At 35.0% G+C, this 25,455-nt stretch overlaps 1 protein-coding gene across 15 annotated transcripts in view; it reads left to right on the top strand.

The window, feature by feature from the left end:
• The window catches only part of VPS13B (vacuolar protein sorting 13 homolog B), an 802,500-nt gene that overhangs the window by 183,431 nt on the left and 593,614 nt on the right, over positions 1 to 25,455 (top strand). The window lies entirely within an intron of this gene.

Genomic DNA, 25,455 nt, shown 5'->3' with positions numbered 1-25,455 from the left:
AGATAATATAATATTTCTAATCTCTAATGAATATATTTCCATATATACATATGTAGAATCAAATAGAGATGCTTTCAAAATATCTACCAAGGTTATTCTAAGTATTAAGTGAATCATTATCACTTTATCATGCCTTTAATATAATGAAATAATGCTGTATTAAAAGAAATCACAGTGTTGTGAGGTATAGTAACAGTTTTTTCACCACTTCTGCACCTGTTTCTGTGAAAAGGAAATATTCATACTTTATAACTAGAGAAAATTTTTTTTAGGTCATTCACAACTGTATTCCAAACTGTTTGATGTTTTAGTTTTAGGATTTAACTTCCTAACAAAAGTCATGTGACATCAGCAGCGAGGTGCAGTGAAAGCTCTCTCAGGAATACTCTTAATAGAAAGGAAGACGTTAGGTCTGTGAGGTTGTGTGGGCTTGAATGTGATTTTTATTTGATATATGAGCTGTGACATAACTATTGCATGACTGAGATGTACTTGTAAGTGCCGTACTATGCAGATGGGTTTTTTCTGAAACAAAGCCAGAAACAAAATCTTGAATGTGTTCATTTAGTGGGGAAAGAATACTTCATAAAAACATATGGAAACATTTCTAAGTTTTTTTCATTAAATGAGGCTTTTACTTTCTAAGCATTTTTATGATTGTTTTAAGTTTATATGTTATTTGCCTCATATTTTCCAAGTTTAGTGAGACATAGAAGTCTTATAGAACTGGGATGTTTTGAAACAACCAGATCACTTTTAGGAATGTACATTTTAGAATTAGATTAGATGATTATTAGAAAACTAGGATTGAATCATGGATATATTTTTCATTAAATGATTAATCATAAGACTATCCATCTCTAATTAATTATTTTAACATGATGGGATTTGGTGGGGAGATGTACAGAGTGTTATTCTCTTTTTGCTCATTTAAAAATTGTAACAGCGTAGGACAACATTAAAGGAAATCATAAAAGGGAAAAATACCACAAGTAAAACATGACTTTTTAATTTTCCATTTTCCCTTCTAACCCATGTCCCTATATATAAAGTTTTACATTGTTCTATTTATTATGTGTATACCATTTTATGTTATGCTTTTCTTTTATAACATTATATTAAAATTTTTTTCTTTTTGGTGCTCACATACTTTTGTTTTTCCCATTGTGAAAGCATACCAAGAAAATTTCCTTGGATTCTGAATCCCTCTCAACTTCTCATTTTATCTTCCTCTTTCCCTTCACAGAGAAATAACTTAGAATGATAAACTTGTTGCCATTCCACTTAGCTTTGATGCTGAATACAGTGTACGTTTTGCAGTTTTTATCTTCTTTGACTACATATTTGACATATAGAACTCTTTTTGATTTGTGGGCTTTTCTCCTTTGTCTTTCATCCTTGACCGTGAGGAAGTTCTTGGAGTAATCTCTTCCTGTGTGATATCAGCTACCACCCATACACTGACAAGTGCTTTATTTAATTCTTTAGCTCAGAACTTATCCCGAAACTGATAAATTCATTTGGATGTGCCATGGTGTCTAATACTGACTAGATTCAAAATGAAACTTAACTCTTTTCTCTAATCATAGCTAATGGTATCACTATTTACCCATTGTCTAACGCAAAACACCTAGGAGTCATCATGTTCTGTCAGTTCTTCCTCTTAAATCTTTCTGACCTCTGGCTGCTGCTTTGTATTACCATGTCTTTATTTCCAACTGGGATTATTGTAGTATCTTACGAAGTGATCTCTCAGTCCTCTCTTGTTCTTTTCCAATTCTTTCTCTCTATTGCAGTCTCAGTGATCTTTATAAAATAGAATTCTGATTATGTCCTTTGGTGGCTTTCCATTTGTCTTCATGATAAAATTGGAACTTCTTTGTGTGTCAGTCCAAGGTCATTTCATGATCTCTCAGACTCATCTCTAGAAACTTTCTTCAGGTCCCTTCCTTTAGCCATTTTGAGCTACTAGGTGCCCAAACACATGTCTCCCAAACATCCTTGCTGTTGCACATGGTATTGCATTTGCCTGGAACACCTTTCTTAGCCTTATAACCATCTCTTCCTCTTATCTGCTTAACTACTACTTTTCATTTCAGGCTTAACTGAAGTTTCATAGCCTTCAGTCTGAGTTAGGTGTACTTCTTTTATATTCCCAGAGTATGCTGTCTAACATGATGCCAGATTTATAATATATGCCTCAAAAATGTTTTAAAATTGAATTATTAATTATTATTCCTCTGAGTTAATGTTTTGGGAATCCATTAACACTTGGAACTTAGGTGATTAATTTATTGGGTAAAGCATTTTGCACCTTCACACATGTTAATATTTTTTAAAGTTATTTTCCTGCAAAACTATTCCAAGAAATATTGAATTAAAGGTAAGGATACTTTATGGCTCTTGGACATCATCCTTTGGGTAATGATTTAAAAAAAAAAATAAATTTATTTATTTATTTTTGGGTGTGTTGGGTCTTCGTTTCTGTGCGAGGGCTTTCTCTAGTTGCGGCGAGCGGGGGCAACTCTTCATCGCGGTGCGCGGGCCTCTCACTGTCGCGGCCTCTCTTGTTGCGGAGCACAGGCTCCAGACGCGCAGGCTCAGTAGTTGTGGCTCACGGGCCTAGTTGCTCTGCGGCATGTGGGATCTTCCCAGACCAGGGCTCGAACCCATATCCCCTGCATTGGCAGGCGGATTCTCAACCACTGTGCCACCAGGGAAGCCCGGGTAATGATTTTTAATATCAATCTTGACCACAATAGATGTTAGAGAATAGGTATAGTGATCTTCAAAATCAAGAATATTGTTACTGGTAACATTATCTCGGTTTAAAGACTTTTTTTTTTTAGCCTTACGAAAAAACTGACCTTGGTATATTCATTAATTTTTGCATTTGGTAAACATACGTGGGCACCGTTGTATGTCACTCTTTGTGCCAGTCACTGGGAACACAAATATAGTAAGATTCCGCCCTAATTCTTTTCTTGGTTAATTGCAAAATAGGTTTCCCAAGAGCTTTGAACATAATGTATATGATATAATTCATACATGTTTATTCCACTAATTGGAGCCTGTCTGTTAAATAGGAAGACAAATTAATGTTAAAGTTAACCTATTAATGCCATAAAAGTTTAACAAATTTTTTGTTGTTTATATTTGAGAGTGGCTTAATTACATGTAAAATTGCCTTTTTCTGTATTAACATAGTATTTTTGCTTTTATCCCTTATGTTAGAGGAAGGTTGTTTCAGTTAGGATCAGTTTTTAATGAGTAGTAAAAATGAAATGATTTTTTTTTGTTGGAAAATATAATAGATTACTGAATGAAGTTATATTTTTTTTAACAACTTGAACTAATAGTATTTATAATATAGTTTACCTGTGTTTATTTCTTTACCTAAACTGTTCTGGTATGTTACATATTTCAGTTTTAAAATATAAGCAGATGGTTATAGTATTTCTTTGTACATGATATCCACACAAGAACTCTTTGTACTGTTGGCGTCACTGTTACACAGTTCCTTACTATAGTAAGTAAATACATTACCTCAGCCCGTAATCAGCCTACCATTGCCACTGATGACCCAATGCTTAAGCTGTAACACTATGCTGCTGACCCAGACTCTTGGGGCTTATTTTATTTTATTTTTTGATGCATTGCTGTAGGCAATTTTAAGGGTGTGGAACCAAGCCATTTTCTCCCTTGGACTCCTTTCCACTTCTATTTCCTATGGGAGACTAAGCCTTCCTTTAAAATACTAGGATTTTTAAATCGTTCACCTATTCTCTGATTACTGGGTAGAGGAGTAATGCTACTTGCCCATTTTAGCTCACTGAATTTAAAAAGAAAATTAGTATGGCTTAACCATTGGTGTTAAGCAATTCTCAAAATTAAAATTTTCGGATTTATAAAATGCTTTTCTAGTAGGCACTTTATTCTTTTGTGTGTGTGTGTGTGTGTGTGTGTGTGTGTGTTTCATGGTTTAGTTTTGTTTTATGCTTATACGCTAGGGATGTTTGGCCTGATTTTGTCCCAGGAGGGTGTAATTGAGAACTGACAGGTTATATGAAGTTGAAAAGAAATTTAATGAGTTGTAAAAATCAGTGCTTCATTTTTCCTTGGTAACTAATATGTTATCTGTAAGGAAGTGTCCTAAAAAGTTCAAAATGAATAGGCCTCTAAATTGCCTAGTAGCTTTCCATTTTAACAATATCTCCCTCTCAAAAACAAAATGAAGTTTATTCACTAAGAAGAATAAAGTTATTTTATTTTTAGAACATGTTAATGTTCGGGGCTTGAATATGCTGACCATAGTTACTTAAGCTTACAGATTAAATTTATGTAGAAATCATATGCTTTTAAAGGTTTATCTTTTAAAATTACTCTTGTTTTAGTTCATTTAGTTCATTTCCTTTCTTCATCAAGAAATTTATAGAACATCGTAGTTGAACCAGGTGCATTGTAAGGCACTGGGGTTATTACTATGAGGCAGGAACAGATTAGAAGAGCCCCATCTTTAATAGGGAAATAGATGTATAAATAAGCAGATAATTATAGTATGGTAGGTACTGCTAGATGTTCAAAGGAGAGGCACAAAAAAAGATCAGTTAATTGTTTTTGAAGGCTTCATGGAGGAAGTAACATTTGAATTAAGACTTACATGTAAATAAACTAAGAATCTGCTAAGTGCCATGTGGTTACAAATTTGGGGGAGTGTATGGGTGTGTCTGTGTGTTTGTGTGTATGAACATTAGTGGGGAATGAAGGTGGTGGTAGTTATTTCATCAGATGCTTGAAATTAAATGAATGTTCTGTGCACTGTTAAAAATGGCCATTTTAATTTGTAGGCATTAAGAGTGATTTTTTGAGTTGGAAACAGTGCTTGTGGGGTTTTCCAGGAAGCAAACACTGAGATGAAGTTCGGACTGCAAATTGTTTACTAGAGAGTAGCACCTGTGTAAAGAAAAGAATGGGAGCAGGATTGGTCAGGAGCAGTCCTCACGTTGTGAAGCTGACTTGATAAAGCCTCTGCCGACCCAATCAGGGACCTTTGGAACAACGTTGTTGGAGGAGTCCTGCATCGGGTGGAAAATACTATTCAATCCATGGGTGGTTGAATCTGCAGATGTGGAACCCATGGAGAGGGTGGGTCGACTGTAAGGGACTTGAACGTCCGCAGATTTTGGTATCTGTCGGGGGTGTGGGAACAGGGATCTTGGAACCAATGTCCCACTGATACCCAGGGAAGATTGTGTGTCCTTGACTGGAGAGCTGAAGCAAACTCTAAGCAAGCTAACAGCTGGAAGCTGTCCGCTAATAACACTCCTTGCAGCTGGGCAGTGCGTCTTTTGTTGAAGGGTAATCGAAGGTGATCTATGTGTCTACCACAAGGGTGGGGTGGACCTTGGGATGATATTATTCATTCATTAACTATCACTGGACACGTGCTAAGAATAGTGCTGGACATGGGTCTTGTGAGCAAAGCACATACACTGCTGTTCTCATGTAGGGCAAAGATCTGGAAGAATATTTCAAGCAAAAGGAACGTTGGGTATAAAGCCCCTGTTATGGGCAACAACTTGGCGCAAAGGAGAGAAAGAAAGAAGGCCACTTTGGCTGGAGAGTTCTGAAAAATAAAGAGAGAAGGAGAGAAAGAGAGAAGGGAAATGAAGTCAGAGAGTTGGAGGGAGCCAGTAAACCCCTGCAAGCCACACTAAGGACTTTGGATTTTATTCTAGTTGCAATGCGAGGTCATTGGAAGGTTTTAACCAGAGGAATGACACAATTTGACTTACGGTTTGAAAGTTTACTTCTGTTTACTAGCTTCCACATTTAATAGTCATGGTGCAAATATGTCTTGAATTTTGACTTAATGATACACCATGTAGTCACTTGGAGAATTCTTTTACATTGCTGGCAGTGGTATAATATCTGCAGAAAAGATGCACACATACACACCACACCCACATATACACATGTCAGTTCCTTTATCAGAGTTTGTTTTTACCCATTTCCCTTATTTCTATAGTAACTCATTAATCAGTTCTTTTGTTTTTAAGTGACTATTTGATACTCAGTTACAAGTCATATTAGTTATAGTTTTTAGCTGACTATGTATAGACTTTTTTTTGCCTATTCTTAGCTCTGAAAAAAGTAAGTTAACTTTGTTGGAATTTTATTTAGGCATTTGAGACTCTTCATGAGAATGTGTTGTGAGTCTTTAACGTTTAACTAGTCCCTTACTGAATCCATACAGCTCTCTGGTGTAGTGCAGGACAAAATTTAAAGATCCCGGGTTTCTTGCGTATAGCAGAGACCGGCACATTGCTGGCTCCCAGAGCTGCTCTTATTTTTCTTGGGATCAGAAGTTTGCCCTCCTCCCATAGGAATTTTTAGGACTCTGTCTCCACCCAAATTCTTGACTTGCCTAATTGAGAATGATTTTAGTTATCTATGATTCTTATTTAAGGCTTGTATTTTTTGCTGAAACTGTAAGTTTCAGTTTTCTGAGAAGCGTTTTCTCAGTGCTAAAGTTTGAACCTTGGCCCCACTATTTATTTATTTATTTATTTACTTACTTATTTTGCGGTACGCGGGCCTCTCAGTGCTGTGGCCCCTCCCGTTGTGGAGCACAGGCTCCGGACGCGCAGGCTCAGCGGCCATGGCTCACGGGCCCAGCCGCTCCGCGGCACGTGGGATCCTCCCGGACCGGGGCACGAACCCGCGTCCCCTGCATTGGCAGGCGGACTCTCAACCACTGCGCCACCAGGGAACCTCCCACGATTTATTAACCATGTGACTTAGGTAACTCTCCTTACCTCTTTAAGACTCAGTTTCCTTCTCTGTAGAATGGGGAAGACCAGTAGGACCTGTTTTTATAGGCCTATCATGAAAAGTAAGTGAAGTAATACAAAATGTCTGGTGTACCACGACTGTTCTATAAATGAAAATTGTTACTGTTTTCACTCTTCCTTTAATTGTAGTTTTTACTTTATTAGGGTTGTATGGAAGCACAGATTCAGTTTGGGTATTCATCTAAAATCTGCTCTTTGGCTTTAGTTCTGGCCTCAGTCTTTGAAAGACTGAATAGTAGAATAGCCACTTCAGTGTCATTTTTGGCGTTCTTGAATTGGTGTGTAAAAATGCTTACAGCCTAACAGCATCAGTTTAATAAATGACTCATGCCACTTGGATTTATTATTAATGTCTCAATTTTCACTTTCAATTACACGTAAGCATTCTCTGTGTAACCGAGAATGAGCATTTCCTCATTGGTTTTATGTGTGGAAATTCTGTCAGTGAGTTGAAGTGTAAATATTTATTATAAGAGTAAAATACTGTAAGTACCAATGGTTTTAAACAGTGTTAATTTTATGTGCAACAGTAATTATTGTTTTGAAAGTTCAATGATTAGGTGTAGAGATTGATAGTTAACGTAAATATTAATAGCATACCTTATTTAGGTAACTTTTTGAAAGTCTTTATAATTTTTCTAAGTTAAAAATGCCCTTAAACATTTAATAAAAATAGATTAATAGAGGTTGGATTATAGTCTCACTCTTTGTAGAATCTACAGAATTTTTTAATGTGCTAGCATTAATAAAACTGTAAAATTGTCTTCATTTTCTAGTTTAAAATTAGCAACAAGTCTCTCAAGATAAGATCCTGTTTGGGAATTCACATCCTATAAGCTTAATTAAACACAGAAATCAGAATGTTTGAGGAGGGATAACTCAAAATGATGTTCATTAATATCTAAGAAAATAATCTTTGATTAAAATATAATAGTGAAAAAATATAATGAGTATGAAGAGAAGAAAGTGTTAGAGAAAAGTAAGCTGTCTAGAACACATTCTGTTTTTCCCGATCAAAATTAAAAAGTTTTACGAGAACACCTTATAGCCATTCCTATGGAAGTTTAAACTAATTATTTTATAGAGGTAAGAAAGCTTAATAACTTGGTGGAAACATCAGCATTAGCAGTGTTAGCCAAAAAAAGTCTTGTTCCCCCATCTACTTCAATGGGAATTGAGCATTTATTTAGTATTGAGTATGTGTAGACTAGAGACTACAGAAATAACCTAGCAGCTGACAGCAGATGAGAAATCGTATACTATACCGTCAAAAGTCAGCTCTTAAAATGCTTAATAAAAAATTATAATGATACTTTTTTACTGGAATGTTTACTCATATTTCAGAAATTCATTCTGTTATGATGATATATGGCTTTGGCTAGAGCTGAGTAGTATGCTGCTTTTAAAAAAAATAATATAGGAAAGTAGTAAACTTTTTCGTTTTTTCCTTCTATGTGCCTAAAACATTTATCAATTTACCAAAGGTATATAGAATGTTGGGTAATTTTAGAAAAAAATTTAACATCAAAATCTTGCATTTTCATTCTACAGATTTTCAGAGGCCAGTTTCTATTTTAATTAATAATTTAGTAGATTGTATATTATACCTGTTCAATCAGAACGATTGCCAAATATTTTTCGTCTTGCTTATTTTATTACCTTGAATCCACATTGAAAAAAAGAAACTGAAGTACCTTCTAACATAATTTACATACAAAGAATACTACCATGAAAACATTTTCTGTGCATTATTTCATTTTCCCCTTAGGTCAATACTTAAAATATTTACTCCCAGTTCTTTTGTAAGATAGTTATTAAACCACTAACTGTGAAATAGAGGGTGATACATAAATAAAATAAAATTTTGGTTTTTTGTTTTTCCTGCAGTGGAACACTGTGGTCTATTGATTCCATTACCAATAGATGAAACAGAATAGGTGGGGGATGGAGCTCTTAAAGTTTAAAGGCAATTGTGTAGTATCCAAATAAGTAATACAGGACATAATTTAACAATACACAAACTGGTTTAATTTAATTAACTGAGGTCTAATATGGTGTGCATCCCACTTGTGGTAAACCACAGTGGCATTTACTGGCTGATGCTTCAAAGCACTACTGTTTTCATCCACTTTTATTGGCCAAATGTATCATAGAGGCATTATCTAAGGTCTGGAAAACAGTTCTCATGGATTTTTTTAAAAAATAAATTTATTTTACTTTTGGCTGTGTTGGGGCTTCGTTGCTGCGTGCGGGCTTTCTCTAGTTGTGGCGAGCGGGGGCTACTCTTTGTTGCAGTGAGCAGGCTTCTCATTGCGGTGGCTTCTCTTGTTGGGGAGCACGGGCTCTAGGCACATGGCTCCTGTAGTTGTGGCACGCAGGCTCAGTAGTTGTGGTGCACGGCCTCTAGAGTGCAGGCTCAGTAGTTGTGGAGCATGGGCTTAGTTTCTCTGCGGCATGTGGGATCTTCCCGGCCCAGTGCTTGAACCTGTGTCCCCTGCATTGGCAGGTGGATTCTTAACCACTGCACCACCAAGGAAGCCCATGGATTTTGTTTTAATGATAAGTCTAATCTATAATTCATTTATTGATATCAACTTAGCGGAATTTCTAAAATCTGTTCTTAATGACTTTTAAGTGTGAAACTGTTGATTTTACCATGTTTGCTGAAGCAGAGAACAGATTAGTTAGAAGAATTCGTTTCTAGCTCAGTCAGTAGTGATCATCATGACCTATATTACATTCACCCTATAAAATAACCTATATTGCTAAAAGGAGGCAAGTGGACAGTGGAGAAAAAAGGATTGTATTTTTTATGTGTAGAGTATTCCGGAAACTCTTACCATTTCATAGTCTGTGTCAACTGTCTTATGCATAAAGCATTTATAAAAAAAATCCAGTTCTATGATCATTTTAACTTATGGAGTAAACGAGATACCTGATTTTATATATATATATATATATATATATATATATATATATGTATGTATATATATAATCTGCAAATGTTTTGTTTTGCTATTACAGATACCTTTTGGATTACTTGATAAGAACTTTAAAAATTGCTATGAAATTTGAAGATTATAACTTTAAAATTCTATCACAATTATCTTTCAATATGTTGTCAATGCAAGGGTAACAATTAAGGTCTTACGTGAAAATGGTGGGGGCTAGTGACCAGAATAATAGGTTTATTTTAGCTAACAGGAAAACAGGTCATGAAAATATATTGTTAGTAAGAAATGAATAAATATTAATAAAAAGTTATGATCAAGACAGAAGAAGTGTCATGGATGTCTTTGGACGATAGGCACACTGTAGTGATATGTAATTAATTTAGGAAGCATTTCTGTTACTTGACTACTATAGTAATGCAGTTTGGGGTGAATTTTTTTTTTTTTTAACTTAAGAATAGTCAAATTCCTTACAAAACTCTCTAGCTTCATCTCATATCACTCTCACCCCACCCTCCAATAAGTTCCATTTCAATAAGTTCCATTTCCACTGAGCTTGTATAACAGCTCTTGCAGACAGTCCTAGCTGTTTCCTCAGGTTCCTGGCTAGTGCTTTTCCATTGCCTGGAGTACTCCAATTCACTCTACCCTCACTCCTTTTTCTGACTTACTTGTCTTTATCCTTTAGTCTCACTTCTCTAGATCGGGTTAGGGGTCCCTTTCTATATATTTTAAAAGTACCATGTACTTTTCAAATTAGCATTTTTGTTTTTGTATAAATATATACCCAGGAGTGGAATTACTGGGTCATATGATTCTGTTTTTAGCTTTCTGAGAAACCTCCATACTGTTTTCCACAGTGGCTGCAGCTGTATACACCCCCATCAACAGTATATGAGGGTTCCCTTTTCTCCACATGCCAACCAACATTTGTTATTTGAGTTCTTTTTGATGATAGTCATTCTGACAGGTGTGAGGTGATATTTCATTGTGGACTTGATTTGCATTTCCTTCATGATTAGCAGTGTTGAGCACCTTTTCATATGCCTATTGGCCATGTGCATTTCCTTTGGAAAAATGTTCAGGTCTTTTGCCCATTTTTAAATTGAGTTTTTGTTTGTTTTTTACTTTTTTGAATTTGAGTTGTATTAGCTGGTTATGTATTTTGGATATGAACTCTTTCTAGGTCATATCATTTGCAGATATTTTCTCCCATTCGGAAGGTTGTCTTTTCATTTTGTCAGTGGTTTCCATTGCTGTGCAAAAGCTTTTAAGTTTAATTAGGTCCCATATGTTTATTTTTGCTTTTATTTCCTTTGCTTTAGGAGACAGATTCAAAAAGATATTGCTACGATTTATGTCAAAGAGTGTTCTGCCATTTTTCCTCTAGGAGTTATGGCTTCTGGTCTTACATTTAGGTCTTTAATTCATTTTGAGTTTATTTTTGTATATGATTTTAGAGAATTGTCTAATTTTATTCTTTTACATGTAGCTGACTAGTTTTCCCAGCATCACTTATTGAAGAGACTGTCTTTTCTCCCTTATGTATGCTTCCCTCCTTTGTCATCAATTAATTGACCATAAATGCATGGAATTATTTCTGCCTCTCTATTTTGTTCCATTGATCTATGTGTCTTTTTGTGACAGTATCATACTGTTTTTTTGTTTTTGTTTTTTGTTTTTGTTTTTGTTTCTTTGCGGTATGCGGGCCTCTCCACTGTTGTGGCCTCTCCCATTGTGGAGCACAGGCTCCGGATGTGCAGGCTCAGCAGCCATGGCTCATGGCTAGCCGCTCCGTGGCATGTGGGATCTTCCCGGACCGGGGCACAAACCTGTGTCCCCTGCATTGGCAGGTGCACTCTCAACCACTGCGCCACCAGGGAAGCCCATACCATACTGTTTTGATTACTGTAGCTTTGTAGTATAGTCTGAAAACAGGGAGCATGATTCCTCTAGCTCTGTTCTTTTTTCTCAAGATTGTTTCGGCTATTTTGAGGTCTTTTTTGTTTCCATACAAATTTTAAAATTATTTTTTTCTAGTTCTGTGAAAAATTCTATTGGTGTTTTGATAGGGATTACATTGAATCTGTAGATTACCTTGGGTAGTATGGTCATTTTAATAATATTAATTCTTCCAATGCAAGAACACAGTATATCTTTCCATTTGTTTGTGTCATCTTTAACTTCTTTCATCAGTATCTTGTAGTTTTCTGAGTACAGGTCTTTTATGTACTTAGGTAGGTTTATTCCTAGGTATTTTATTCTCTTTGATTGCAATGGTAAATGGGATTGTTTCCTTAATTTCTCTTTCTGTTAGTTCGTTTGTAGTGTATAGAAATGCAACAGATTTCTGTATATTAATTTTGTATCCTGCAACTTTATTGAATTCATTGATGAGCTCTAGTAGTTTTCTGGTGACGTCTTTAGGATTTTCTATGTATAACGTCATGTCATCTGCAAACAGTGACAGTTTTACTTCTTCTTTTCCAATTTGGATTCCTTTTATTTCTTTTTCTTGTCTGACTGCTGTGGCTAAGACTTTCTTTTTTTTTTAAATTAATTAATTTATGTTTGGCTTCACTGGGTTTTTTTGCTGTGCGTGGGCTTTCTCTAGTTGCGGGAAGCGGCAGCTAGTCTTCATTGCAGGGCGCGGGCTTCTCATTGTGGTGGCTTCTCTTGTTGTGGAGCACGGGCTCTAGGCACATGGGCTTCAGTAGTTGTGGTTGCAGGCTCTAGAGCGCAGGCTCAGTAGTTGTGGTGCACAGGCTTAGTTGCTCTGCAGCGTGTGGGATCTTCCTGGTCCAGGGCTTGAACCCATGTCCCCAGCATTGGCAGGCGGATTCTTAACCACTGCGCCACCAGGGAAGCCCCAGGACTTTCAATACTATGTTGAATGAAAGTGCTGTGAGTGGGCACTAATTTGAAAAGATACATGCATCCCAGTGTTCATAGCAGCATTATTTACAGTTACCAAGATTTGGAAGCAACCAAAATGTCCATAAACAGATGAATGGATGAAGATGATGTGGTATACACACACACACACACACACACACACACACAAACACACACACACGCTAGAATACTAAGTTGTAAAAACGAATAAAATTTTGCCATTTGCAACAACATGGGTGGACTAGGAGGGTATTATGTTAAATGAAATAAGTCAGACAGAGAAAGACAAGTACTGTATGATATCACTTATATGTGAAATCTAAAAAATACAACCAGCTAGTGACTATAACAAAAAAAGAAACAGACTCACAGATTTGGAGAACAAACTAGTGGTTACCAGTGAGGAGAGGGAAGAGGGCAGGGGATTAAGAGCTACAAATTATTATGTATAAAGTAAGCTACAAGGATATATCGCATAACACAGGGAATTTAGCCAGTATTTTAAAATAACTGTAAATGGAGTGTAACTTTAAAAATTTTGGGGCTTCCCTGGTGGCGCAGTGGTTGCGCGTCCGCCTGCCGAAGCAGGGGAACTGGGTTCGCGCCCCGGTCTGGGAGGACCCCACGTGCCGCGGAGCGGCTGGGCCCGTGAGCCATGGCCACTGAGCCTGCGCGTCCGGAGCCTGTGCTCCGCAACGGGAGAGGCCACAACAGAGGGAGGCCCGCATACCACAAAAAAAAAAAAAAAAAAAAAAAAAAAAGAAAATTTTGAATCACCGTATTATACACCTGTAATTTAAATAATATTATACACCAACTATACTTCAATAAAAGAATTAAAGTACCCTGTATTTCTCCCATCATATTTATCACATTTCATTGAAATTCCTGATTTAATTATTTATTTCTCTAAATGAGTTTTAGACAGTTTTTGTGGGAAATGACAATGTCTGTGGTTAGCAAGCACAAAATAAATGTTTTGAATGCATGTATTCTGATTCTAGTATTTACCAGTTTTTAAATTTAGGAAACATTTATTAAGTTCTTAAATATTACCTCTTAGTCCTGCCTGGGGGGAATGGGAGAGAACTAGTGGCCGTGAGGCAGGGTTAGGTGGGAAAATGATGCCTGTATTGAGTTTTGAAAGATGAGTGAATCTGGATCTGGTAGCTGGTAATAATAGATTAAGTGTTGTTATGATTTTTTTTTCTATTTATTCTGGAAGGATTTTAGTAGAATAAAAAAGAAGTCAAGGGATGCTAGCCTATAATAAAATTCATATTTATATTGGACAAAGTAAAAATTTTATAAGAAATTAATTTCATATGAAAAATATAAAAAAGTAGTCCAAAATGTGCAGATGCTTCACGTTAATACTGACAGTTATTGGCCAGTTTATCTTATTTCAGTTCATGTTAAAATGAAAAGAATTAAAAAAAAATAGTTATAAGCACTAAGAGATTAACCGGGTATTGAAGAATAAATAGCGTTATGTTCAAAACACATAATACACCTAATAGTGACATTTTACTGTTCTATAATGATTTATTTAGTATAATGAATGATAATAGTATGTTTTAGATATATCTTTTAGGATTTCATAAAACCTCTCTCCGCTCCTCAAAAAATTCAACTCAGGTTGAAAGACTTAGCCAAATAACATGTGAAAATACCTCAAACTTTCATCTGCATAAGAATCACTTGGATTCCAAAATGCAGATTCTCAGGCCCATTTGTAGGAATGCCCTTGCATCTGACTTTTAATGCGTATACAAGCGATTATGATACTAGTTATTGACCCTTACTCTCCTGACCAGTTAGTGGCAGGACTGATATATTCTGCATAAGCCTGAAGTTCTTTTGAACAGTACTCTCCATTCTTTCATGAGTTTTGAATATTCTTAAGGACATTGAATGGGATGTTACTTTGAATGCATGAAGCTTTGATAAAATCAGTCAAAGTACTTTATACTTATCCAGTGGGTACCCACCTTTCCAGAATAAATTGTGTTATAAGCCTTTTTGTTTATTATAGTCTGGAAAAATAAAAATGAACAATATTACTATAAAGGGCTGCAATGTTTGATAGTCTAAATAATAATAATAATTTATCTTTATTTATCTTGTACAGTTTACTTTGGTATTTCTGGCATTCCACCAATGCCATATCCTGATAGTAAGTACAGCTTAATAATCTCTGGTAAACTGTCAATTTGGTTTTTAAAGGATAGTCAGTTAAAAAAATGTAATGTAGCAGTATATTTTTCTTTTCTTTTTTCTTTTTAACCTTTTCCCAAGCTTTATTAAGATATAATTGACATAGAATATTGTATATGTTTAAGGTGTACAAGGTGTTAATTTGATTTATTTATACATTGCAAAGTGATTACTACCACAACATTAGTTAACACCTCCATCCAGGCACACAGTTACCTTTTCTTTTTTGTGGTGAGAACATTATAAAGATTTACTCTCAGCAACATTCAAGTATATAATACATTATTATTAGCTATAATCACCATATTTTTCTAACTGACTTTGTAAGAGAATAACTTTGTTTTTAATCTTGGTTATTCCTTGCTTATATGTTGCTCATAAAAGATACAAAGCTTAGGCATTTATTTTGTTTTTTACCGTTAAATTTTTTTATTAAGTTAAAATTAATACCAGGCCAATTCTTTGATGAATATAGATGCAGAAATCCTTAACAAAATATGAGTAAACTGAATCCAGCAATGCGTAGAAAGGATCATACACCATGATTAAGTTGGATTCATTCCAGGGATGCAAGGATGGTTCAACATATGCAAGTTGATCTTTGTGAGACACTATATTAACAAAAGGAAGGATGAGGGGCTTCCCTGGTGGCGCAGTGGTTGCGCGTCCGCCTGCCGATGCAGGGGAACCGGGTTCGCGCCCCGAAAAAAAAAAAAAAAAAAAGGAAAGATGAAACCACATGGTCATCTCAAGAGATGCAGGAAAAGCATTTGACAAAATTCAACATCCATTCATGATAAAACATCTCATAAAAATGGGTATAGAGGGAACATATCTCAATATAATAAAAGCCGTTTACAACAAACCTACAGCCAATATAATACTCAGTGGTGAAAAGCTGAAAGCCTTCCTGCTAAGTTCAGGAACAAGGCAAGGATGCTCAGTCTCACCTCTTCTCTTCAACATAGTATTGGAAGTCTTAGCCACAACACTCAGACAAGAAAAAGAAATAAAATGTATCCAAATTGGAAAGGAAGAGATAAAACTATCACTATTTGTAGACACCATGATTGTCTATACAGAGAACTCTAAAGTCTCTACCCCAAAATAATTAGAACTAATAAATGAATTCAGCAAGGTAGCAGGATATAAGATTCATAGTCAGAAATCTGTTGCATTTCTTTACACTAATAGCAAAATATCAGAAAGAGAAAGAAAAAAAAATCCTGTTTAAAATCACATTCAAAAAGTTAAATTCCTTGGAATAAACTTAACCAGGGAGGTGAAAGACCTCTATGCTGAAAACCATGAAACATTGATAAAGGAAATTGAAGGTGATTCAAAGCAATGGAAAGATACCCCTGCTCTTGGATTGGAAGACTTAATATTGTTAAAATGGCCATAGTATCCAAAACAATCTACAGATCTAACGCAATCGCTATCAAAATACCTATGATATTTTTCACAGTGCTAGAACAAATAATCCTAAAATATATATGGAACCACAGGAGATGCAGAGTTGCCAAAGCAATCCTGAGGAAAAAGAACAAAGCTGGAGGCATAACCCTTCCAGACTTCATACTGTACTACAAAGCTACAGTAATCAAAACAGCATGGTATAGCCACAAAAACAGAGATACAGATCAATGGAACAGAATAGAGAGCCCAGAATAAACTCATGTACCTTTGGTCAATTTATTTATGACAAAGGAGGCAGGAATATACAATGGAGAAAATACGGTTTCTTAAACAAGTAGTGCTGGGAAAGCTGGACAGCTACATGTAAATCAATGAAATTAGAACACTCCCTCACACCACATACAAATGTAAACTCAAAATGGTTTAAAGACCTAAATAGAAGACATGACACCATAGGAGAACAATGGTGAAATATTCTTTGACTAAATTGTAGCAGTATTCTCTTAAATCAGTCTCCCAAGGCAAAAGAAATAAAACCAAAAATAAACAGATGGGACCTAATTAAACTCAAATGCTTTTGCACAGGAAAAGAAACCGTAAACAAAACAAGAAGACAACCTATGGAATGGGAGAAAATATTTGCAAATGGTGATTCTGACAGCAGTTTATTACCCAAAATATATAAACAACTCATACAGCTCAGTATCAAAAAAACACAACCCAATTAAAAATTGGCAGAGCACCTAAATAGACTTTTCTGCAAAGAAGACATACAAATAGCCAACAGGCATAAGAAAAGATGCTCAAAATCACTAAATATTAGAGAAATGCAAATCAAATCCACAGTGAGGTATCACCTCACACAGGGCAGAATGGCCATTATCAAGAAGTCTACGAATACTAAATACTGGAGAGGGTGTGGACAAAAGGGAACCCTCCTATGCTGTTGGTGGGAGTGTAAGTTGGTGCAGCAACTATGGAAAACAGTATGGAGGTTCCTTAAAAAAGTAAAAATAGAGCTACCAGTATGGTCCAGTAATCCCACTCCTGGGTATATTTCCAGAAAAAAAACAAAAACTAATTCAAAAAGATACATGCACTCCATCCAGTGTTCATAGCAGCATGATTTATAACATCCAAGACATGAAAAACAACCCAAATGCCCATCAACAGATGATTGGCTTAAGAAGATGATACACACACACACTCACAATAAAATATTACTCAGCCATAAAAATAATGAAATTTTGCCATTTGCAGCAACATGGGTGGACCTGGAGAATAATATACTTAGTAAAGTAAGTCAGACATAGAAAGACAAATACTGTATGATAACATTAATATGAAGAATCTAGAAAGTAATGCAAACGAATATATATACAAAACAAATAGAATCACAGACAGAAAACAAACTTATGGTTACCAAAGGGGAGAGGGAAGGAGGGATAAATTAGGAGCATGGAGAAAAATACACCCCACATTTGTAGGTTTGCATTGGGTATGTGTATGTATTTCAGTGAGATCGTATGCATATTCTGGAACCTGCCCTTTTCACTTAATACCATGTTATGGTTATTTTTTCAGCATTGTAGTATTAATATAACTTTTATTAAATATCTGCATGCTACTTTATAATGTAGGAGTACTATTATTTATTCACTCATTGCCCTCTTGATGAGCATATAGGTTTTCCTCCTTTTTGCCACTACTTGTGGTGGTGCAACATAACTTTGCATATAAAATCTCTGCAGTTTTGATTTTCTTTCTATGAGATGGATCTAAAATGTGAGATTGTAGGTCAAAGAGAGTATCAATTTCAGCTTAATGAATTTTCTTTTGAAGAAATATAACAGTTTACTTACCTTTTTATTACAAAAATAGGTTGTAGAATATGGGAATTACTATAAAACATGGAATGAAATAAAAGTCATCCATAAATCTGTGACCAAAATGTAATCAATGTGATAAATCACAGCATAATTTTCCAATTATTTTTTCTCATTATCTGCTTTTTCTAGTTCATTACATCAATTGTGGTATAAGCAGCTAAAGTTTATTTTTACCTCATGAGGAAGATTTTGCAGTTACTTCAAGTTCCTAATTTATAGGTAATCTTTTTTTTTTTTTTAAAGCCCTTCTGTTTTAAGTGTAGACTTATCTTTGTTTTTCCTGCTACTTTTACTTAGAGAGAACAGCTGAAAACTTTGAATAAAATTCATAATACAATCTAGAAATTACAATAGTAAAGAGAAAGGAAAAATAGCTCTGAATTAAGACAGAACGCTTGAGTTCTGGATGTGGCTTCTACCTGATTAGTCATGGAATTTTGGTTAAGTTACTTGACCTCTTAGAACCTCAGTTTCTTCCACTGTTTCCAAGTGTTGAAAATAACGACTTAGCATTTTGAGAGGGTTACTTACTTGCAAGTGAAGAAAAAGAAGCAAAGACATCAAATGATTTGTTGATAAATGGTATTACTCTATGTCTTAGAACCAGAAATAATTTCAGAGTTTTCAGACTCAGTAATAAGGAGCTTCTTTATGCTCCCCTGCAAGTCATTCCTGATCACCTCTATAGTTAGTTCTTATTCTGATTTGTTACCATTGATTTCGATTTGCCTGTTTTTGAAGTTCATGTAAATGGAATCATGTATATTCTTTTGTATCTGATTTCTTTCTCTCAACGGCATGTTTGTAATTCATCCATGCTGTAGCAGTATACTATATAGCTATGCTATGTAATATTATGCAGTGCTTTTAAATATTAGTCATGTATTAAAATAGGTAGGATAGGTTGATTGGTTCTAAGTAAAAAGTAATTTGCAGACCAATATGTATAGCACCACGCCACCTTTATTTTTAAGAAATTAGTGTGTGTATTTTTGTGTGTGTGTGCATGCAAGGGTGCATATGTGTGTATTACTGTTGGATGGATAATTAATAGGTCAGATAGGTAGATAGGCTGGTTGAAAGTTTTGTGTGGAAAAGGTTTTGTACATATAAAACAAGTGCCGGTTGTTACCTCTTGCGAAAGTGTAGAGCATGGGTGAGATGGAGGATGGAGTATGTTAGGCCCACTTCTTTATAAACTTAAAAAAGCTATGTAACTATGGGAGAGTTTTGCCTTTTCATGTTTTTTTTTTTTTAAGTATTTTTTAAATGGGGAGAGGGTAAAACATCCCCTACCAATTATGGGAGAGTTTTGCCTTTTCATGTTTTTTTTTTTTTAAGTATTTTTTAAATGGGGAGAGGGTAAAACATCACCCTACCAATTAAATAAAAATTGGAAATATTCCCATTTTTCCCTGTTCTCCTCCTTATTTCATTCTACTTATCTCCTGAAAATTCTAATTTTAGTGGGTAACATTTCGTTTAATTTAGCTCTTAGAGGTTTAAGAATTGCTCTTAAACTCCCATAAACAAGACTATTATGCCCTTTATGGTTTTTCTTGTGTGTTGTCTACATGTGTGTGTACATGTGTAGATAACTGGCTATTTGTCTAGTATAATTAACCCTGCTTCCCCTGATTCCTTTAAGAGATCTCTTAAAAGTTCTAGTAATTATTTACTAAGTATAGTACTTTTTTTTTTTTTTTTTTTTTTTTTTTTGTGGTACGCGGTCCTCTCTCTGTTGTGGCCTCTCCCGTTGAGGAGCACAGGCTCAGAGGCCATGGCCCACGGGCCCAGCCGCTCCGCGGCATGTGGGATCTTCCCGGACCGGGGCACAAACCCGTGTCCCCTGCATCGGCAGGCGGACTCTCAACCACTGCGCCACCAGGGAAGCCCAAGTATAGTACTTTTAAACGAGTGAGATATGATTCATTTAAATAAATGACAAACTTTTCAATATTAAACTCTTAAAGATTGATCATTTTTGGTGACTGAGGTAAACTTTCAATGTTTATATTTGGGTGTTTAAAAATATAAACAGAAGTAGAATTAGTTTTGGGTATAGATTTAACCTCTAAGGAGTCAGTGAAACCAGCTTGAAATAAATGAAATGTGTATCTTACCTTGCTATCTCTTAGTCACTCTAGTTTATAATCAAATCCACACATATTAATATCATTAGTAAATAACAAAATAATTATAAAATAAAATAGTAACCCTTTAACAGATTGTAAGCAAAAGAGGAATTAAATTTTTTTTTAATTTAATTTTTATTTTATATTGGAGTATAGTTGATTTACAATGTTGTGTTAGTTTTAGGTGTACAGCAAAGTGATTCAGTTATACATATACATATATTCATTCTTTTTCAGATTCTTTTAAAGTGATTTTATTACTATGCCGAGGTAGCCAGTCTCCAAAGATGGCTATGAGCTATCCTTCTCAGTATCATTCTGTAGGTTCATCCCCTTGAGTTCAAGCTAGCCCTGTGATGACTAGCCTTTGACCAATGGATTGTGGCAAAAGTGATACTGTAGACAGCTGAGGCTAGGTGATAAGCTCTGCAGCGTATGCCTGGGTCACTTAGAATATCTGCTGTGGGCGAAGTCAGCTATCACGTAAAAAGTCCAGTGTCCCTGAGCCTGTCATGTTGTGAGGAAGCACAAGCTAGCCAACCGAGTCTCTAATGTAGGGAAGGAGGAAGAGATGCCTGCCTGGCCCCCAACTGTTTCAGTTGTTTCGATTGAGGGATCTGACATGTGAGTGATAAAACCATCTGGATCACTAACTCAGTAGAGACTTCAGGTGATTCCAGCCCCAGCTACCATCTGACTTCAGCTGCATGAGAGAGACTCAGGCGAGATCCACCCAGTTGAGTCCAGAAAATCCACAGAACTGTAAGAGATAAAAATAGATTACTGTTTTACACCGCTAAGTTTTGGAATAGTTCCACGGCAATAAATAACTGGAACAGACACTGTTAACTACAATTTGTTTTAAATGTATTTTATTGTGGACATTAAGGGCCAAGGTATTTTACTCACCCTCATCATATGACACTTTTCTTGATGACAGTATTTTGGGCCAAAAGGTACTGATGTAAATATTTGAGACAGAATTGCCGAAAAAGAATTATTGTGAGGTTCAGAACCAAAACTGCGCTGGATGTAGCCTGGAGTGTTTAGGGCTACTAGGAAGCTTTAAAGAGCTATGAATCACACCTCAGGGACCCATCAGTAATATTGGGATCCAGGTTGAATTCCAAGTATTTCCTATTTATAGTTTCAGAAAAGAGTAAGACATGAGATAATTTACTTTAAAGCAATCTAATTAAATAATTATAAGCCTTTCACTCCTTTCCCTCATTTACTTTCTCTTTTCCTACTTTATTCATTTAAAAAATTACTACTTTTTATTGAAATATATTTGACAGAATGTATAAGTTTAATATGTACAACATATTGAGTTGATACATTTATATATTGCAATATGATTGCCATTGTGGTGTTAGCTAGTACCTCTATTACTGGAACTCATAAAAACAGACAGTAAAATAGTGGTTACCAGGGGCTGGGAATAGGGGAATGGGAGAGATGCTGTTTAAGGGTACAAACTTGAAACTATCAGACAAGTTCAGTCCTGGAGATCCAATGTACAGTATAGTGGTTGTAGACAGCAATATTGTATTATAAACATCGAACTTGCTAAGAGAGTAGATCTTATTTCCATCATGCCTAGTGTTTTATGTGTATACAGAAATACCTCTCAGCCTCCAGCCAGCCTGACCTATAAAACTAGGGCAGTTTTCAAGCTTTTGCTGCTGCTGTTGTTGTTTTTCCTTCCAGTTTTATTGAGGTATAATTGACATATAGCACAGTATGTTTAAGGTGTATAGCATAATGATTTGGCTTAACGTACATCATGAAATGATTGCCACAGTAAGTTTAGTGAACATCCATCATCTCATATAGATACAAGATAAAAGAAAAAGAAAAAAATTCTTCATTGTGATGAGAACTCTTACCTCTTTTCCTACATTGGATCCTATTTCTGTGGCTTAACTAAACTAGGATAATACTTCATAAAGTTAGGTTTCATGTTGAAGGGTGGGATTTGTATCAGACTAACATAGTTTTTAAGTACCTTTATACCTTCCAGATATAAGAAAGCATGAATCCCCTCATGTCAGAGACTGCTAGTGTTCCTTGATTACTAACTCTCTGACCTCAAGTTCACTGAAGATTAGTTTATTAGGCATAATGCATTCAAGCTCATTTTCTAAGTTATCTTTCATGTTTTGTCAACTGCCAGGTGGACTTGGAGCATTTTGGGGGAAATGTGGTTAAAGTAGTCATAATTATCAACTGCTTGAAGTGCTTACTTGGTATTTTAAAGAATATTAATAAGGTCACATTTAGTTTTGTTGGGAGCTTTCACATGATTGCAAAATGACCATGTTTTATATTTTCATTTATTTCCCCTGCCATTGTAGGTTGATGTACTTTCATATCATATTTGAGAAGTAACTATTTGTTTACAGTCTACTATCAATATAGCATGTAACTTTTGATAGTTAAATGTCATGTAATTTTGGACACAACATGCATTGGCAAGTTCATCTTAAATGCATATGAATTGAAAAGTAGAATTATAAATATAATAAAATGTAATATAGAACTGGTAAGTGTTTTAAGATGTACTTATTATGGTTTGTAAATATTATAGCCAAGTCATGTAGTTGCAGTAACTTCCAAAAACCGAAACGAATTTGAAAACCTTTTAACATTTTGCACTTAATAAACTCATTTATAGATTATTGCTTATGTTTAAAACTAAAAAACAAATTCCACTTTTCTGCACCCTTTCTAACAAAAACTTAACAAGCAGGCACACTTTAAAAATGACACAATCCACCAGTTATTTGGTAAGGCTAGCATAATCATAAATTTCCTATCCATGCTTTTTCCAAAAATACTAACCCATATTGTTCTCCCTGGACCTGTTGTAAGGATGACTAATCCAACTGCTGAGGTTTCCCTTTATGTGTTTGATGGAACACTTGGCTTGCTGGACTACAGCTGTGTGTTTATGTGCAGTGCACACCTGCAGGGGCCTGACAAATAGCTGTAGTATGCAGAGGATACAAAATTACCCTGGCAGTGCTGCAAATAAGGAAGTTTCTGTTTTGAAGTCCATATGTGTGTGCGCGCTTGAGATGCCAGCTGGTGTATTTATGTTGCATGCACAGATGTAAAACTGCCAACTGATTTTATACCAAATAAAGTTTAATCTTTTTGTACGTACTTTGTGTCAAAGTTATGAAGTGGTACATAAGAATTTTCTCACAACTTAGGTCTTTTAAAATAAAAAGTGCTATTAAAAATATGAACTCATGACATGATTAGGAAAGAGGATAGTGACACAGATGGCTTATCTTTGTGTGGAAGAATGTTACTATTGCTATATCATTATATACATAAATAAGGCTTGATTTATTATAATAATTGGTATATATCCTCTTTTGTGGCTAGAGCCAGTCAGATCTGTGTTTAATGCAATTTGTGAATACTGAAATGTGAAAGCCAAATTTATATGGTTACTTGAAGTCTTTGACCTTTCTGTTTTTTCAGTATCCTTAATTTTAACAAGTTGAAATGATTGTGTATTTTGGGTGACATTTTTACCAATGTATTTACATTTTTTTCTGAAAGAAATACCAGAATTAACAGGGATAATATTTTCCAACTCTATGGAAATTTAAACACCAATATAAAAATAGTGGAAAAGCCATTTATTCAAAAAAATCTTTGAGAGGCTTTTTTTTTTAACATGCCCCCTCTAACCAAATGAAGAAATCAGTTTTATTTAATCTGTCCACCCTAAACAAGAATAATGATTTAATAGTTGGAAAATTGATCTTCAAATTAATATTTGCAAATTAACCTTCTCATATCTGTTATTTAACTGCAGAGTTATTTTAGAGTTGGAATTCTTTCTTTTTTTAAAAAACACCTTTATTGGAGTATAATTGCTTTACAGTGTTGTGTTAGTTTCTGCTGTATAACAAAGTGAATCAGCTGTGTGTATACATATATCCCCATAGAGTTGGAATTCTTTTGATTAGTGTTTGCTAGGGTCATTCTGTCTTAAGAACTCTCATAGCTTACCAGCTAATGAATTTTTTCAATATATAGTTTCTAGTATTAATGGACTTTGTTTTCATTGAACCATTTTCAAAAGTATTGGTTTTTACTATATTTGAAGTATGCCTACAAATTAAGAATTTTTAGGCATTGAGCAAAAACTGGTTATCTGAATGGTTATTTTGTTTTTGCTTTGCCTATGATTTCCAAAGAGTTTTTATCTCATATGTGACCTGTACTGGCTTATAACTATTTGTAAGTGGAGAGGAGTTTAAGTGCTTATCCAAAATCATATTACTTTTAATAAGACAAATGTGATGATGCTATAAAAATATGTTAGCCCATATTCTTCTAACCAATTTTGCATTTGAAACATACTAAATGTGTTTTACATATGTACATCAAACTATATTAATTGATTCTTCATGCACTGATATAATTTATATTTGTTCTGACTTTGTGTTTGTAGAACTGCCTTATCATAGTTACATATTTGATTGTATTGGGTTGGCCAAAAAGTTCGTTCGGGTTTTCTGTGACATCTTACAGAAAAACCCAAGCGAACTTTTTGGTCAACCCAATATTTTTGCTCATGTTTTGTATGCCTTTCTAATTATCCATTATTCACTGTTATTCATATCATTAAACTCATAAATATTTTAAATAATGCCTTTATTTTTATTTAAGTAGCACCTTAGGAGGCATGATTTCTTTTTCTTCAGTAGTAGGCATTTTGTCATAAAAGGACATGCATTTGCTATTATTTCTAGCATAATTTTACTTGAACTTTGGATTTCAGGAAATATGACAAGGGTCTGAGCTTTTTGTATTATCCCTCACCCTTAAAATCATGAATTTTGATTGAATCAGGCATCTGAATTCATGAAGGCAACATGATTTTGAAACAGTTTTATGTTATGAGACAGAAAGGTGAAATAGAAATCGCATCTCCTAATGGCTAACCTGAGGGATAGAATGGTTCGGATAAAATGTGCAGTTAATCACACCTTAGAAGTATGTCAAGAGACCAAGAAATTCAAAGACAAAACAGAAAGGCAGTATAGAATAGTTGAGTAAGCTGTTGATC

Source organism: Physeter macrocephalus, chromosome 15, assembly GCF_002837175.3.
Source record: "Physeter macrocephalus isolate SW-GA chromosome 15, ASM283717v5, whole genome shotgun sequence".
Classification (NCBI taxonomy): domain Eukaryota; kingdom Metazoa; phylum Chordata; class Mammalia; order Artiodactyla; family Physeteridae; genus Physeter; species Physeter macrocephalus.
The sequence above is the reverse complement of the archived record's forward strand: the minus strand, read 5'-3'. Positions and strand labels throughout refer to the sequence as shown.